Source organism: Xenopus laevis, chromosome 8L, assembly GCF_017654675.1.
Source record: "Xenopus laevis strain J_2021 chromosome 8L, Xenopus_laevis_v10.1, whole genome shotgun sequence".
Classification (NCBI taxonomy): domain Eukaryota; kingdom Metazoa; phylum Chordata; class Amphibia; order Anura; family Pipidae; genus Xenopus; species Xenopus laevis.
In genome coordinates this window covers 28,710,667-28,724,511 of record NC_054385.1, presented here as the reverse complement: position 1 = coordinate 28,724,511, position 13,845 = coordinate 28,710,667, and the positions used below count along the sequence as shown (strand labels likewise).

The 13,845-nt window shown below is 38.6% G+C and overlaps 1 pseudogene; it reads left to right on the top strand.

Annotated features, from left to right (window-relative positions):
- The first annotated feature begins 2,350 nt into the window (after positions 1–2,350).
- Positions 2,351–10,407, top strand: LOC121396938 (annotated as a pseudogene).
- The last annotated feature ends 3,438 nt before the right edge of the window (positions 10,408–13,845 follow it).

Here is a 13,845-nt window from a genome sequence, read left to right as displayed (position 1 = left end):
CATGATGGCACAAAGGCAATTCCATGTATAGTACCCCCCAAAATTCATAGCAAGATGGCACAGAGGAAGTTCCATGTATAGTACCCCCCAGAATTAATAGCAGGATGGCACAGAGGCGATTACATTTATAATACCCCACAGAATACATAGCAGTATGGCACAGACGCAGAAATGATACCCACTGAACAGTTATTTTTATGTACAACAGCCTCAGCACATTTATAAATGTAAATACACATTACATTTTCACAGATATTGTCAGACAACAAGGAAAGAGTTAAGGCTATTGCTTAGCAAGCTTTTTAGAAGTATTCGGCAGACGCACACAATGGACCACTGCGACCAAGTTTGAATAAAAAGGTAGGAATCTATTCACAGGAAAAATATACAAATAGCCTTACACTTTTCAGGCCTGAGGAGAGCATGTAATCATAAGCCTATGAAATGCATGAAATGTATAAAGCTATTTGTATTTTGTCCCTTATAATACAGTTTTTCTTTTTAATTGCAATTCTTTTACATGGAGGTCCATTATGAGTGCCTGCCTGAATATGATTCTCCTCACACTGGCTTTAAGTGCTTCCAGATAATGCTTACTTTTTGTACTATGTTCTGTCTGGGAGATTATATAAATTAATTGTAGGGTTGGTGATAATAACACTCAGCGGGACCATGCCCTTTACTGTATACTGCAAATTTACTATCAACAGGTCACAGGTGCTGCGAGCAAGGGAAACAAGCAATTTCGATAACAGGATGTAGATATTTGACCACGCCCTGTTATGCCCCAAATCCCCACATCTCAATTATGGAGACTCCCAAAAAACTTTTGTAGTTGTCAGGGTTGCCAGGTTGGCGTTTTCCCAGCCAAATTGGGCTACTAATTTAAAGCCCAGGCTGGTTTTGAAAGTACAAACTAGCCAAGGTACAGATTTGGGCTACTTTTTGGGCCTTTGGTTGGTTTGTACTTTGGAAACCAGCCAAAGATTTTTCTTGCCCTAATGTGTCAAGCCTAAATCACAATGCATGTTGGGTAATGTAGTTTTTGTTTAACAATTTCCCGACTGCCAAGTTTAATGTAAGACTACAATACCCGGCATGCAATGGGCCTGACATATGTAGAGGTCGGGAGTTAGTGGATTTTGGGCTCTGTACCCCAGTCTCCCGTCCCTCTGAAGCATTCTCACATTTTACAGTGACTCAATTTCAGACAATTTTGGGGCAAAAATCTGCTGGCCACCGAAATGTCTAGAGGGTGACCTGTTTTACCAATATTTAATGAAATCATATATGAACTAGGGCCTTGTGGGGCCCCTATACCTCCAGAGCCCTCCCCTGTAGTTACGTCCCCTGGTGACTGACCCATTTTGCTTCATGGAAAAATTAGCAAATCTTCACATATATTCATTTATTTTTTTAGACTTTTTTTTCCCTTGGTAGAGAGCAGGAAGTCCATAAAGGCGGGAACAGTACTGTGCGCGTGAAAGGCAAAATGATGTCGCCAGTGGAAAGCGTGGCCGCAGCGCTTCTGCACGCAGACTGTAAATGGATTTAGAGAGCAATAATCCCTTCCGCTTCAAAAGGCCTAGATCTTTCCACCTCAGTTCTATTGGTTGGCAGAGTTGAGGTGAGCGGTCGAGGGACGTGCCCTGCACATGCGCACATCTAGATACGAACAGCGGCGAGACAGTGGCCGCTCACACGTATTAATACTACTCCCAGGGGGTAGTAGAGGAGTGCGAGGCTGCTAGAGTACCGTGGCCCGTTCCGTATTACAGGAACCAATGAGAGTGTGCGGGTGTGGCCTGAGGAGAGACCGCTGTTTGACATTGCAGCAGCAGGTTGCTGGGAATCATTTCCCCATTCCTTCCCTGTATCTGAAGGAGCGGCACCTGCTGGCTGTGACATATCCACCCAGTCACTCTTTCCCGCGCTTTCATTGAAGGCCCCGGGTGACTAAAATGCAGGGGTGGCCCTTAAGGACTAGGGGCCCGAACTGCGAGTTCCTTAGTTACGCCACTGCCCCCCCCACTGTAACCAAGGAAATTTACAGCTGAATGATTGTACAGCCAACATGCAACGTTATTTGCATTATAGTTGTGTTTTTAAACCGAGTATCTATGAAGCGACGCAGCGAGCGTCACACAAAATAGTTTCACAGATAACACCACGTGTACTGAGCAACTATATTAGGAAGAGACGCCGCTCCAGTTGAAACACAACGCGCATAGTTCACATTCCACACGCTCGTGTCCAGCTTATTATGCACTGAGCTATTGCAGCGTCACTTGTTTTTGTCAGAAGCATGCAGCCAATGATCGTCGATTTTCTCTATTAGAGGGGGCGTGGCCTGAGTTCCCCGGAAGTCTGCATGTTTGTGTTGGGCTGCGTTGCTTGTTGTCGCTTGGGGCTTTTAGACTGGTCTTTACTGCTCCTGTGCTCCATCTTCGGTACCAGCATGAAGGAGCCGTCCGTCTCTCCGGGGCCGACCCCAGTCCCCGTTTTTCTCACCAAGCTCTGGGTTCTAGTGGAGGACTCGGCTAATTGCGATGTGATCGCTTGGAACACGGTAATGTGCATTTGTTAAGCCTCCTGCCTTTAAGTCCCAAGTCAGTGACGCGTGTCTTGTCTCTTGTTAAACTATATCTCCCTCACCTCCTGTCGCTTTCATTATCAGCTGATGGTCCCTCGTGGCAGCTGTAGTCCAGGTTGGAGAGCCACAGACTGGAGACCCCAATGTAGTCTGCTGGGTAAATCGTATTTCTTACCTGCTATTTTGTGAGATTTCTCTGGGGCTGTCGCTTTTATGGCTGTATTTAGTCTTTTATAAACACTTAAAACACTGTCTGTTTATCTGGGTCACTGACCACTCAAACCTCATGTTCTATGAGGCTACAGTATTACTTTTAATTGCTTGTCTTTCTATACAGGTCCTCTCTGGTTGCTAGGGTGTGGGCCAAGCAACCAGATCAATAGTGAAATTAAAAAAAAAACCTTTAGGGAAACACCTTAACAATTCTAGCATACTTTTTTCAACAAAACCAGTTTGAGCTTTCTTTTTAAAGAAGGTATCCTTTTAAGCTGGTGTGTTGCATGTTAGTTTAGTATTTCCCATTCTATAACATACTAAAAGGTGATTTAAAGGTAAACCATCCTTTTAATTGCCCACCACTGCACTACCCATTCCCCCTCACATAAACTACACCACTGCCTCTCTACTCTGCTCACCACATTTAGTGGTAATGAGTAATTTGGTGACCTTGTCCTGCTTAGCAACTTTGTTGTGGTAACATAGAGTTAAGGGGTTTCCCTTTTGCACTTCACAAACCTAGATGGTAATCTTGTTTAATGTGCTGAACTGATGGCTGCTGTACAGACTGTCTTATACAGCAACCCAGGTGATTCACCTGAGTTGAATTCTCAGTTACTGGAACTATTGCTCCTGTTATGTAAAATTATTTTCTATTGTCAGCTAATCATTTTCTCTCTGCTTCCTGCTTCACATGCTGTTTTCTTCAGACCTCTCGGGACCCCTACTGTACTGCGCACACCTCTGTCCTTAAGTCTGGATCTCTATGCTCTACTAAAAATTATTTAAACTTTTAAAGCAACCTAATAGAATTGTGTTGAATCCAATAGGAATTAGTTTTGTATTACAAGTACAAGGTACTGTTTTATTATTACTACTAAGGAAATAAGCTTTACCAATTTGAATTATCTGATTGAAATGGAGTTTATGGGAGATACCCTTTCTTTAATTTGGAGCTTTCTGGGTGACAGATCCCAAAACTGTATTAGCGCAGGCTGAGAAACAGCTCTTCCACTGGTAATCACACATTTGTGGCATTAACCAATACACATGTAAATATTGACTCAGACCCCACTAATCAAAAAGACCAATAATATTTACATGTTTAACCTGGTCACATCACTCCCACGTCTTAGGCATCCAATTTATGCTTTGTGTATAGCAAACCTGGGCTTTAACATGTAGATGGAATATGAACTTGGCAGAGCGTAATGTCAATCGCCATATTTATCAAGTGGTGTTGTCACAAATCACTATTTTTCAGCACAAGAAAGATACAAATCATTATATGTTGCCATTATGTATGTTATAGATTTTATTTTCTGTCTTTTTCCAGCTAAAATTTGTTGTTTGGGGATATTGAGTATAGCAACCAAAAACCTGTTGCTATGCAGATCCGCCATAGTGGGGCAGGGACTAACATGGTCTGGAAAATGATATTAGTGCAGAGGGGGGCATTTTGCAGGTCGTGAGTATAATTAGGGATTGACGGGGTGCAAGGAACATGTATTTTCATGCTCCATGTTAATTGTTGGTGGGGCCCTCCACAACACAGGGCTCAGGTGAGAGGACCATGTTTCTTAGTATTATGGAGCCACATGATTATTGATGTCAGCCCTTTTGCTGTGTGAAGCATAATAACAATGTCTTCTGGATTAATTTATCCAAGACATGTTTTCAAAATTGTGTATATCTGTTATGTTCTTTTACAGAATGGACAGACCTTCAGCATACTGGATGAGCAACGGTTTACCAAAGAGATCCTTCCCAGATACTTCAAGCACAGCAATTTGTCCAGCTTCATTCGGCAGCTTAATATGTGTAAGTACTTAATGGACTTAAATTTGCCCCTTAATACTATAGGTATATTTCAGTGGGTGTCAGGGATTGATTGTACAGGTATGAAACCTGTTATCCAGAATGTTTGGAACCTGGCATTTTCAAAGACAAAGACTTTATGTAATTTGAAACTCCATACCATGTCTACTAAAAAAATCAGTTAAAAATTAAAGGAGAACTATTGCGAAAATGAAAATTTAATACAAGCTTCACCATACTGAAATCAGAAACTTTCTATATACAACCAATTAAAAATTCTGTACCGTTTCTGAAATAATCAAATTTATCTTCACCATTCCTCTCTCAGCATCCGTTTCTCCTTGTTCTGTCGTCATTCAGGAGTTGGGTGTACTTGATGGTAACTAAGCTGCATGAATCTGTAATTGATGGCAAAACAATCCTATTTAGTTTATTTCATGTTTAAATGATTATTAGAAAACGTAAGGTATGGCGATTCAAAATAGCGGAAACATTTCTTATCTGGAATACCACAGGTCCCAAACATGGTTATAATATTTAAAAGCTTGCAATCTGTGTTACCAGTTAGCAAAGTACCGAGACTACATCTATATATTCATCTATACATTCTATATACAGTGCAGCAAGAGATTTATTTATCTGTTTGAAGTTAAAGGGCCTAAAGATATTCTCATTCCATACGATATTCAGTGGCTGTATGGCAGGAGACGAGCCAACCAATATTGGCAAAAGACTTGGATATCAGTCAGCCACTTATCAGCCAGGTCAGAAAATTTTGATGCGCCTGAACATTGGCCAGTGTTCACTGCTGAATTGTCAGATACAGGTAGAATTCTATTGTTTCTACCTGTTTATCTATACCTAAATATCTATATTGAAAATGAGTGATCTTTCCTTAGTTTATGACCACCATTATATTGCCTATGCCAGGCTCTGGCCACCTTGTACTGCACCTTATATTACAGTGTACAGTGCAAATGGGCATAATAGGTTAGCTCCTTTCCATTGACAATTAGTAGTAACAGGCCACTGGAAAAAAGGGTTACATTGAAACCCTAAGAACTCCATGTGTCTGATGCTAAGGGTTGGTAATTTCGATTCTACTAATAGAAAGGGTCCCAGGAATGAAAATAAAAATGTCTTGACCATGCCATGGTCTCAAGGAGGCATTTTCCATGGACATTTACTGGAAATACATGAACACATTTTGCATCAAGTGCAGAAGATTCCCTGTTACATATGACAACTATTTTCTCTCCTCTCCTCCTAATTTCATTCCATCCTTATTAACATCTTTTCTTCCTCCTCTTGATTTTATCTCCTTTTTTTCCTTTGACCACATTTCAGCATTACACTTCCATAATTAGTTCCTCTGAGTATGTAGAGAGACTGAACAGACTGAATTTATAGTCTGACTCTTTGAGTATTATATTTTATACAGATGGCTTCCGCAAGGTGATGAGTTTTGGAGAGCGGTCTTGTAAAATCTGAGAGCGCCATTGAGTTCCAGCATCCTTTCTTTAAAAAAGGGAGACCGGAGTTTATTGGAACACATCAAGCGTAAGGTATTGTCAGCTTATGGTATTCATTTCAGAGTACTATCTGTAATTATGTTATTCTTATAAACAGTAGTTATTATACTTGTACACTGAACAGCATTCAGTTTAAGACAGGAGTTGACTTAAAGGGGCCTGTCACTCTAAGAAATGATTCCAAATCTTTTTTTATGATGTTGATCAAACCAAATTTACTTTACACAAACTTTATTTACGCTATACAAATTATTTAACTATATCAGTCTTGGAATTCACAGCAAGCAGGCAGTACCATTTTGTTGACACTCTCTTATTGAGGCAAGCTTTGCATCTACCCTAAATCTTTTTTATTTTTCAGACTGGGGGAACTGATGGCCATGCACAGGCTAAACAATTATGGAGGGAGGGGGCATGTGAGAGTGCAGTAACATTTAGAAAGTGCAAATAATTGCCTGCCCTGATTATATGCCTACGGCATACGGGGCAGATAATATATGATTGACTGCTAAGATTTTTAAATAACTTTATAATGGGTTTGGTTGCTTTATTTAAAAAAATTGGACTCATGTTTAATTTGAAAAGGTTGTTTATTATACACATTTTTTATGTCTGGGTGACAGGTCCCCTCTGAGTCTAAGTGTTTTCTAAATAGATTTGAGAGGAGCTGCGGTTTCTCTCACTTCCTCTTCTGCAAATGCAACTTCACCAGCTAACAAAAATGACTGCAGTTTACCAGGCCTTTTAGATGGCAACTTTTTTCTCTGTCATGTCTTATATGGGGATTGCATCGCTATGTAATAGAGTGAAATAACTTCAATAAAGTGATTTATATGTAAAGGCATCGAAGTTACTCTGCATTATCACGGAAATTTGGTCAGTTAATAAGAATAGAGAAAACAGTTCAAATCCTGTATTTCTATGTATATATAAACATGTGATGGTTAAATCATATAGTAGTCCTTAACAAGACAGGTTACAGCCAACTGCACATAGAGCATTTTGGTCATCTAAGAAAGAGCATTAATGATCAAAACTGTCAGCAGCAGCATTTCCTATTGGTTTCAGTGTCATAATGCAAATGCCTCTTCTGACAGCAGTCCTGAGCAATTAGTTCATTGTAGTATGTAATTGAGCAACACATTTCCTATTGATTAGAATGGTATGTGACTGGAAGTGGGAAATGTTTTAAATGTTTTGGGCTGCTTAATATTTAAGGGTTGCCAATGGAACATTTCTACGTAAATTATGGGCTCTTCAGGGATGCTTACAACACACTGCCAATATTGATTTTATAATCTATTAAACTGTAAGCAATTTGACACTATGCTATTTGCTAAACTGGCATGCTGCTGTGCCTTGCAGTTTTATTTATGGCATATGCTAGCATGTTCCTATACACTGCTATTTATGACTACACTAGTGTTTCTTAGTTAAAATGTTTGTGTAGCTGCTAGTAAAACCACAGCCAGACTGGCCCGATTATAGGCCTCCTTTTTTTATATGTCACCAATAGATTTTACTTACTCCTTTTGGCAGATATTAAACACCTTTCCCTTGAACCCTGGTGGCTATTTGGTATGGATAAAGATAAAGTGAACGAATATATAAATTCTATTTCTAGCTTGGCTATTCTATTATCACTTGCCAATGACATGATGTAGAGGAACTGTTGTACTGTATCTTTTTAAATAACAGTTATTTAATTGTCAAATGCTCCACTTTTAAAACCATATTGTAAAGTGAAACCTTTTTAATATAAGGATCAAAGAAGGTTTCTATTGTAACTGGAATTGTAACCACAGCAATCATGTAAAACATATATTTTGTTATTATTTGATATTAGGGGATGGACTCCACAATATATATGTGGGGTTCAGGTGCACCTTCAGCTTTTACTGTAAAGTAAAATTTATAGCAATCAGATATTTGGTTTCGTTATTCTAACACTACACCAGTCAAAGCTGACTGCAGATTGGTTGTTGACTTGCTGATCCAGAACATATATTGCCACTGTTACTGTGAAGTTTGGCTTCTTATAAATATAAATACTTAAAAGGCAAGTATAGGTTATACTATTTCTTGGAGGTGTTTTGTTCAAGTCGTACCACTTCTTGTATGTTTTGCCACATGGTCAGTTTTGTAGAAAGTAACAGAACCATGCTGCTATTTCTGTATTTTATACTTCGATTTGTCAAAACCTGACACCCAAGTGCCAGCAGTCCCTGACATTTAAATTTCTGTGTCCTGTGCCTCTTTTTTTTTTTTTTTATAGTTATAATAAAATGAATGTTACAGTTGAAAAAGACACCTGATGTTTCAACACTCATCATTTTCTTTTCTGCTAGGTGAACTCGGTAAAAACAGAAGATGCTCATCTGTCCCAGGACAATTTGCAGAAGGTTATTAATGAATTAAAAGTGCTTCAAGATGGACAATCCAACATGGATTTCAAGTTGGATACAATGAGGAGGTTTGTGTGTGACGCTGGGTTATCTAGATGGAATGTTTACAACAACCATTTGTGACACTAGTGTACACAAACATTAATGGAACTAACTTAATAATTTACAGTTACAATAATATTAGATGAATAAGACTGGTGACAACTGACTTTTTTTTTTCCAGGGAAAATTAAATTCTTTGGAAGGAGGTTTCTTCTCTGAGAAGGAAGCACAGCCAACAGCAGAAACTTCTTGCAAAGGTGAATCTTCGTTGAAGGAGAGGGGTTTGGAGGATGCAAGCTGAGGAATGATGGCTGCTGATATAAAGTAACCGTAGTCAGCCAGCTCTGCAAAGTAGTCCGACAGATCAGCAGGAGAACAGGGGGCTAGCTTTAGGGAACGGTTCCAAACAATTAAAAATCCTTTAAAGTCTGCATATTTATTAATTGATGTATATGGCAAAGTTGCTTAAAATTATGTTCACTTTTCAAAAAGCGTAAGTTATATTTGTGTGGAGTTCCCTTTTAAAGTTTTGTTACCATTTACACCCTTTTTCTTACCCCCCCCATTTACAGGCCATTAACAATTGAAGCTTCACAGTCCTCTTCCCCTAAATACAGTCACAATATGCTGCAGCTTACAGAAGGAGGAGTTAGTGAGGTGAGTACGTTGTTGAGTTTATGACCCATTGCATGTCTGAGCTGCTCTAGTTCTCCAGGCCAACCCACAACAGATATCGGATAGTAGAACATCCATACCACTCTTAAAGCTGAAAGTCTGCAGTTCAACTGCATCTGCGTTGTTTCATTTAAAATTCATTGTGGTAATGTACGGAACCAAAATTAGAAAAAAGTTGTCTCTTATGCCTTGCTGTTTTGTCTCTAATTCAAGATTGCTGTGCTTTAAATAGTCTGAGCCAAGCAACACAAACAGCAAATGGGTGAATCAAAGATTTATAAGCTTTTCTGCAGATGGCTTTTGCAAAAAAGGGCATTACCAGCTAGGTGTTTGTCTTGAGTTTTTAGTATGCACTATTGTTTTCTTGTGTGGAAATGTATTAAACTGCAGTATTGTTATCCATTGGGTGACCTGACTCAATTGTGTTAAATGTCAAGGAATCATATTGTTTCATATAGGGCTAAAAAAGAAGATTAGAAAATCACCAGCCACTAAATGCAACAACCAGTGTATTATGAGGATTAGTCACTATATTAGTCTGGGACCCAACCTTCCAAATAACTAGTTCTGATGGGAGAGGTTCAGACTGGCCACAGATCTAGTCATTTCTAATTCAATTGAACACTCAGATCTTCGTTCTGGAAAAATTAAAACTCACTTTATTGCTGTTCTCTTTTTCAAGAACTATATGTAAGACCCTTTTGCTTACTATATGTTTTTGTATCCTCAGTGATACACAGCAGGTGATTCTAATGGATGAGACTGATGTGAATCTTCAGCTGGAGGTGGAAGAATCTCATTACCCAAGCAGCTCTATCCTGGCACAGGACCAGGTTGTGATCCCAAATGCTTCCTTGCCAGTGACAGATCAGTCCATAATTCCCAGCAATTCATTTATAGTAGAAAATTCCTTTAATCCTAATAGCTCTACTGCTGATGAGGAGTGGGCTCTTGATTTGGTACAAGACAGCGCTCCTGAGGACCCTGATAGTGTCATTGATTTGATTCTTAAATGAAAATGCCTCTGCAAGCAACATTAACATACTTGACAGGCGAGGAAGTGTTTCTGTGCTGTAAACATAATGATTGATAATCTGTATTTAATACATTTGCTCATAAAATATGATCATATAATGTTTTAATTACAAAATTGTGGTACCAATGAAACCAGGATATCCAATTCCAAGGTCCATACCCAGTGTTTGTTTCATTTATCTTACCTTTTTGGTCGGAGTCCGTAAATCTGACCGCTGTTTTGGGACATCATTGAGAGAGGTGTTTGATATTTTGGCATCTGCCTGGTTAAGGAAATGGAAAATTGTAAGGTTAGCTTCAGTACAGTATACCCAAGGCAGTTGACAAGGGTCTGTTGTACATTCTCTCTTTTGTGAGCATTCTGTCATTGCAGGGATTGAATAGTGACAGAAATGTAAAAAGGAAGAAGAATGTCCCCATATCCCATTATATGTGACTAACTTCCTTTTTTAGAGAGGAGATCCAAGACTTCTTGAACTGCATTGATGCCAGCCTAGAGGATCTTCAGACCATCCTGTGCAAAAGGAAATTTGATGTAGACTCTGTTTCAGCATTGCTATTATAAACCTGTTTCTAACAATCTTTTCCAATAATGCCTTTTCCAGTCATTTTATTTATCACATCCTCCTAATCTTTCTTATCTCATTCCTAAGGCTTCCTGTCTGCATTAGTACATGACTGATGGGGGTGTTTTCATTTGCAGCTAATTCGAGGCAGTTATAATTTATCTGCAAACCTGACAGAATTGACTAGCTCTCTAAATGGCCTGTTCTGTTTGGGCATGTGGATATAATCTAAGCCGGCATTGAGAAGTTTCTCATAAATAACTATTTGAGGGGCACAAATCTTATATGCAAGCACCTTAAAGACATTTATTTTCTCTATTTCTGTAATTTTTTTTATTTATTTAACAAATATTGCCATTCAGGTTTCAGTTGGGCTGCACTGAACACTTTTAGATACAATGATTTTAGTACAGGTATGGGACCTATTATTCAGAATGCTCAGGCCCTGGGGTTTTCTCCATACTTTAAGTCTGCTAGAAAATCATTTTAAACATTACATATACCCAGTAGGCTGTGCATCCAATAAGGATTAATTATATCTTAGTTGGGATCCAGTACAAGGTATTGTTTTATTATTACAAAGAAAAAATGATTTAATTTTTAATATTGGAGACAACTTTCCCGTAATTCAGAGCTTTCTGGATAACTGGTTTCCAGATAACAGATCCCATATTTGTACTTAAGCATTTATAAGTAGGGGTCTAATGTCATTTATTCCCCTCTACATCCATGCATGTTGGAATTGCCACATGTAGAAGACTTTACATGTGTGAGTCATTGCCCATAGGGTAAAAACCATTTCTCATATAAAACAGGACTGTTTCTAAGAAGCCTTGTTAAATAATTGTAATCTAGTGATTGGGCTGTGTTTATGTAGGTCTTTCCAGCTGACGCGAGAAACACCATTCCGATTAGAAGAAAACAGGTTCCGCCTAAATATTCGAAAGGGGTTTTTTACAGTGAGAGCAGTGAAGATGCAGAATTCTCTCCCTGAATCAGTCGTACAGGTTGATACATTAGATAGCTTTAAAGGGGTGGTTCACCTTTAAGTTAACTTTTAGTATGTTATAGAAGGACCAATTCTAAGCAACTTTTCAACTGGTCTTCAATATATATTTTTTATAGTTTTATAATAATTTACCTTTTTCTTCTGAATCTTTCCAGCTTTCAAATGGGCTGACTCAACATAAAAACAAATGCTCTGTTAGGCTACAATTGTATTGTTATTGCTACTTTTTATTATTCATCTTACTAGCGAGGTCCCCTCCTGGTCATATTCCAGTCTCTTATTCAAATCATTGAATGGTTGCTAGGGTAATTTGTCCCCTAGCAACCATATTGCTTAAAATATAAATTGAAAAGCTGCTGAATAAAAAGCTAAATAGATCAAAAACCTTAAATAACACCAAATGACAATCAATTGCAAATTGTCTCAGAATATCACTTTCTACATCATACCAAAAGTTATCTCAAAGGTGAACAACCAATTTAAGAAGGGGTTGGATGGCTTTTTAGCAAGAGAGGGAATACAGGGTTATGGAAGATAGCTCATTGTACAAGTTGATCCAGAGACTAGTCTGACATTTTGGAGGCTTGATAAAAGACCGATGGCGGTCTGAAACGTTGCCAAGTGTATCGGGGTCTGAGCCCATGTCTCAATAAAGGCATTTTAAGCAAAGAAATCCTTGAATGGTGCTGTCAATATTTGAAAATTGTGAGTGAGCTAGTCTGACATTTTGGAGTCAGAAAGGAATTTATTCCCCTCTGAAGCTTCAGATGGGTTTTTTTTTTTGCCTTCCTTTGGATCAACTAGCAATTAGGCCGGTTAAAAAAATAATTAAACAGTTAAACTTAATGGACGTGTCTTTTTTTCAACCTAACTTACTGCGTTACTATGTATCCCTTATCTGGAAACCTGTTATCTAGAAAGCCCTTAATTACAGAAAGGTCATCACCTAAAATATAATTAATCCTTATTGGTGGAAAGATAATCCTATTGGGTTTATTGAATGTTTAAACAACTTTTAGCAGATTTAGGGTCAGGCCACACGAGCAGATTCCCCAGCGACAAATTTCCTCTTCTTTGGGGCGACAATTTCCCTGAACTGCCTTCCCCCTGCCCTCCGCCGGCTAAAATGAAAATCACCTATGGCAATGCACACGCGGCACTTCGTTTTCCTCGTGTGGCGACTTCGGAAAATGAAGCGCTGTGTGTGCATTGCCGCAGGCGATTTTCATTTTAGCCAGCTGAGTTTTTTTTATAGTAGTTTTTTTATATGGAAAATAGGCTTCTCAATGGCAGTTTGCTAAATTTTGCAAAAGCCTTTCTCTGCAACAATCTACTCTGTTGTTCAACACGAGTGCAATGACTATGGCTCCCTCTGACCATAATCCCAAAAAATCTGTTTTTTATTTCTTGAGGTGAACAGGACAAATGGGGCTATAGAAGCAAAGAGGTCAAATGGGGAAATTGAAGCAAAGCAGGAGTCCATGATACAGGGCATTATTTGTGCACTTGCAATCCATAACTATCTGCTATGCAAGGGCCAAACATGGAGTAGGTTAAGTTTCCCTGTTTGGCCTGTTGAGCTCAAGAAACAAAATCATAATCTTTTTTTTTTTTTTTTCCGATTAAAAACCATTGGCAGAAAGTATGTTCAGCATGAGCACTATTCATTGACCTGCTGAAAATGAGGTTGAAAAATATTCTTTATTGAAGAGATTTACTATATTACATTACAAGTCTGTACTGTTCTAAAAGTGTAGTTTTTAAAGCAGTGCAAAGTATGTATTACATCATTACTTTGAAAATCTTGTTGATGCAAATTGTCCAAGCAGATTTATTGCTTTATAGTACACAAAAGCCATGAAGATCTTGTAAATGATATCCTTATAAACAGTGAGTTCTGATGTCATCCGTTATAAACGGTGAGTTCTGATGTCATTTCTGTCACATGACTCAC